This window comes from Zootoca vivipara, chromosome 5, assembly GCF_963506605.1.
Source record: "Zootoca vivipara chromosome 5, rZooViv1.1, whole genome shotgun sequence".
Classification (NCBI taxonomy): domain Eukaryota; kingdom Metazoa; phylum Chordata; class Lepidosauria; order Squamata; family Lacertidae; genus Zootoca; species Zootoca vivipara.
Window position 1 is genome coordinate 76,150,091 of NC_083280.1, and position 5,170 is coordinate 76,155,260.

Consider the following 5,170-nt stretch of genomic DNA (forward strand, 5'->3'; position numbering starts at 1 on the left):
GAACGTGGAGAAGAGAGGGGTTTGGCAGCGCCGTGTCAGTTCCATTACTTAGTCGAGGGCTTCAGCTATTCAGAAAAGCATAGAGTGAAAACGGGCATCTTAAACCCTGCAGGTTTAACCTGTAGCCTCTCCCAATGTGCTGGGATTCAGATCTTGAGCTGCCAAGCCCACTTAAAATGCAACAAATTCAATGCTTTCCATTCCTTTGCTGTCTCTGTGATCCCTGTGGTTTGCTCCTTTCCCCCACTCCCAAAAGTTAAGTCTCGAGTCAAACTGAGAGGCTCCCACTTTATTAAGAGTATTCTTGTTTAAAATCCCTCTTGCAGTCTACAAGTGCAGTTACACAAAAGCAAAAGCCTGTAATGCAAACTGCAGAAACATATATGTTCCATTAAGTTTGGCTCCTTGCCGCGCTCGTCTTCAGGAATACTCTAAGGCTTTGGGGTGTTTTATTTTCCCTGTAAAGGGACACAGCTCATTTGGTAATGCTTGCCCACTTTGTCCCCATAGTTTATGAGATTTTATTAAATACTGAAGTTTATCCACTTGACAAGAGCTGATTTCTCTGGGCCCCTTTCATTTCCCAACGCTGGTGAAATTAACAAGGTTTCTTTTGTTATGAAAGGTTCCCCTTATTATCGCATATAAGTACCCCCCCCCCAACTTTTCTAGTTAAAATATAGAGTTTGGAATATACTCACTGTATAAGAAATACGACCCGGTGTATAAGGCGACCCCCGACTTTTGAGAAGATTTTCCTGGGTTAAAAAGTAGTCTTATACGCAGGGGTGTTTTATCCCACTTCAACATCAGTACAGTATTAGGTTTCTTAGAACAAATCCAAAACCGTGTTGGAAGGATGAAAAAAGTTTATAGGCCCTACGCAAAATTTACTGAAATATATTATTGCTTATAGCATTCCAAGAGCCCAAGCCAGAGAGTTGCACACATGCTATTCACCTGCACATTCATTGTGCACAGCTCTCACAGTGTCAATAACTTGCTCTAGAGGGAGACTGTTTTATTCAGTTCTGCCTCTCGAGAGTTGGCTGTCCTGCTACACTTCAGTCTTCATGGAAACAATTATAGACAACAAACAGACAAGGAGCCCACTGGATGAAGTATAAAAGAATCCAGGTTTAATAACAAAGAGACATTCTCCAGAGACTGAGCAAAGTAAAACATAGCTGGAAACGGAAGGTATTTGCATTGCTTTATCTCCTCGGGAATCTATATCTATACTATTCCGCTCTACACAAACATATATCTATCTGTTTAGCAATAGGTGCAGACCTCTCTGTCTTCCTACTGGTAGGCTCATATGAGATATGAGATCCTCCCTTGGAGGATACAAAGAGTCATGTACGAATCTCGATTTGCTAATGTTCCTGTGTGTTCTCTTTGACTCAGCAAGTGAGCCAGCTGTTTGCCACCAATTTTGCTGAGTTGTCTGAATCCCAAGGAGTCTAGTTATGAAAGCCTTTTATACTGCAAGAGTAGAGCAGTACACGTGGAGCCTGCAATAAAATATAGCAATGAGGAGCACTCCTGTTCTTGGTTCCCGCCAGCCAGGCATGCCCTTTTCCAGGATGCTCCATTCCACTCCCCCTCAGTCTTCTGTTTCCTCTCCATTACTCAGCCAGCAATCCATGGATGCCGAGGGCACCCCGTCCTCAATTGGCTGTTTTTAAGAGTCTGCCCCCCTTTTATTTGGTACTTCTACAAATCTTGGTGTTTTCCCTAAGCTGGGTGGCACTTGCATGGGTAATGCTGTTTCACTATCTAAGAATTGAGAGAATATCCAGCATTCAGTTTTCAATAACAGCCAGCCATCTTGGTTAGCCACACAAATAAGTCATGCAGATGATGACCTGCTGCACCTTTCCTTCTCCTTTGCATCTGCGATACACAGGTACACTCTCTTAATCTTTAAACGAATGGTTCAATTCAACTATCAAAGGTAATAGGCATTGGTGACTCTGTCCTCCAATAGGTTGTCTTAATTCTTAATGAATGAATGAATTAAACCACGGTCAATCGCCACATCTGAATTCCATATTATATGTTTTCTAGTGGCACCATCTTAGAATTGTGCTAATATTTTGCTTCTCTTTATACCGCTCCTACCTTTGTGGTGAATACCGGACAGAAAGTAATGGGGAGGAACTAATTTAATTTGAGCAGTGATGACCATTGAATGAAGTTGTTCTGACTGAACCTTGATTCTCCAGGTAGTGTCAAAACAGGAAGTTTTGTTGTGATTTCAAACCTGTCATAAACCCAAATTGCTGTGACAATGTCTGAAGTCTAGAAGGGATGTTGCTATGTATTTATCTCCATTTCTGTACAACTACCCTGACACAGAAAAAACATTTCAGAAAGATATGCCTTAAACACATGGACACAGATGAGCTGCGTGAATCTTGTTTTTACTGCTTATTTCTCTGTTCTTCTATGATTGTGACTATGACTGAAACATTATTTTACAATATTGGACTTGCTTTGATCCATGCTCTACTGGGTCTTCTCAAGCCACGATTGAGATCTACTTAGGTGTGCCTGAAGCCAAACTTAGAAAAGTTGTTTTGCCATCTCTTGAAAATATCTCAGGCACTTGCCTAATTGGCTTTGTATGTTTGCTTTAGGTGAAATCTGGTGACAATCTGTGTAGAACCACCACCTTGAGACCTTTTGATATTTATCTTGAGCAGACTTAGAAATCAGGTAAGTGGGGAGAGCTAAAAATGAAGCCCACCCGTTGAATGATGCAAATCCCATTTCAAGCTTCCCAAACTCACATTGGGGCTTACACCCTGCAGAGGTATTACTCAAAGTTCCATGCAACTCAGGAGAGGTCCCAACTGTAGTTGTCATTTACAGCTGAAGATCATGGAGGGTTGAAATCCTGCATGACCTCCTGGCTACAGCTGGCAGACAGCTCTGCATGACTAAGGAGAGGCCTCATGGAGAAACCAGCTGCTTCATTCAATGTAGCAATTCATAAGCAGAACATCCCCGCACTTTTTCTGCTTTCTGTCTGCTCAAAGCCACATATGTTAGGAAAGAGCTTGCTCCTCACCCTTCTCCACAAATTCCAGGCCTATCCCTTTTCCCCGCTTCAGCCCTTTCACTTTCTAGGCTTGAAGAAGCTAGATCTGACCTTTGTTTGTTTACATCACTGCTGCTTAACAAGATGGCAAGCGATGAGGCAGCAACAAGGTCAGTGTGTTGCCAGACACACCGGAGAAGCCAATATAGTGCTCCAGTTGGTGTCACCATAGCAACCTGGCCAACACATTGCCTCCTCTGTGCTAAGCAGAAGCAGTGTGGCCAACCTGAGGTCAGGTGATTGGCAGCGACCCACTCTAACAATGCTAGATTCACGGTGCTTCAGATCTTTGGCCGTTCTGACTTTCTCAGAGGAAGAGTGGAGTAAACATACTAGGGTTGCCAACCCCTTCACTTTTTGGGCATTCCAAAGCACCCTCTAATCCAGGCATAGGCAAACTTGGCTCTCCATGTTTTGGGACTACAACTCCCATCATCCCTGACCACTGGTCCTGTTAGCTAGGGATGATGGGAGCTGTAGCCCCAAAACATATGGAGGGCCTATGCCCAATCCCTAATCCTATTTTAGGGAAGGCTATTGACCACAACACTACCTTATTCAAAACTCATTCCTGTTTGGTGACTATCTAGGTGCATCAACATTACAACTTTTAATTGACACTTTCTTCTTCTTTTACAGGCATAACTTTCCAGGAAGAGCCTTGCATAACTGTGGCTTGTTGCAAATTTCTTGTTTTGGAATCCTAATCCATTTACAGAATGCCATCTGAATAGAATTGAAACTGGTTTAAAGGTATACGGTAGAAGTTTCATTAGAATCTGCACTGGACAGGAAGTTATATGTTTGACTCAGCAAGCATGTGTGTAGTGTGTGTGTGTGTGATTTTTACAGTGGTCAACATATTTTGTGCCTAGTAGTTTACCCTTTAATCAGCATGACTCTATCAATGAGTCATGATTTGTTCTCTCTGTGAAAGCTCAGACATGATGACAACACTACACTGCGTTGTGGAGTAGCAGACAGGTGTATCTGTGATGCATCTTTGATGGGTTTATGCAAATCTGTGGCTACCCACCTGCCACAGAACATGCCAAGTGCAAAGCAGGAATCTGAGCCTGCAACTTTTGAGAACAAGATTTATGAAGTCCCGCAGGCCTGCATCTGTTTATCATCTCCTTTGTCCCAAAGAGCTGTAGGAAATTATTCGATCTCCAACTTCTTATAATTATGGTGTATGAAAGCACAATTAGCATCCAGATCCTACTACGAGGGAACACAATAAATCTGTCCTCATCTTTTTGTCTGAATAAAATAAATGTATGTTTGATTCTGCCTTTCGTTGGCACTTAAGCTTGTAAAAGGCCCTGAATCTAGGGAGAACAATGATGTAGAAAGGCACAGTGATTAATACAAATTCAATGGGAGTTCCTTTGTATTATATATTTTCTAAACTGTGAGCCAACTGGGCACCAGCTTGTTAGTTTTTACTTTCTACAAAGCAGCTCTGAAATTTCATGTGCTGCAAAATGATTAATAATAATCATCCTGTCATCATTCTATTTTTTTTCTCCTTCTGTGAGGTGCAGATTGTTTGAACCTTATTATTGTTTATCTTTCAATTCTTGAGTTCCCAGATAGCCTCCTCATGGAGCTGCTTGTTTTTTTACTGCATGTTGGATCAAGTTGCTATGGTTACTCCATGCCATTAGAGAAGGGAGTGCTTATTTCTTATCAGTACAACTTTGGGGGAAGTCAAATTTGGTATATACCCTGAATGAAATATATTAAGCGAGAGACAATTGAGGCTGTGAGTTGCTGGCTTCTGACTTGGCAACATGAATAATAGCTGCTCACTGGATAATTAGAAATATCTGCTGCCTGGATTCACCCTTCAGATTTGTATTTGAAACTATGACATTAACCACTAATCAGCATTGCAAGTAAAACACACACACAACAACAACCATAAAACCTCATGCTGAAATCCATTTAACCTGAGTGGGAATTTGCTGGTATACTTTAGAATATACTGTAGAGCATTTGGTGTCCAGCTGCCACTTTGAAATTTGAATACAGTCGTACCTTGGATCTCGAATGCCT

At 41.8% G+C, this 5,170-nt stretch overlaps 1 long non-coding RNA gene across 1 annotated transcript; it reads left to right on the forward strand.

Annotated features, from left to right (window-relative positions):
• The first annotated feature begins 1,133 nt into the window (after positions 1–1,133).
• LOC132592111 (uncharacterized) lies at positions 1,134–3,826 on the forward strand. The gene is made up of 3 exons (XR_009557542.1): positions 1,134–1,200; positions 2,646–2,724; positions 3,749–3,826. It is a non-coding gene; the product is annotated as an uncharacterized LOC132592111 (long non-coding RNA).
• Positions 3,827–5,170: the final 1,344 nt, after the last annotated feature.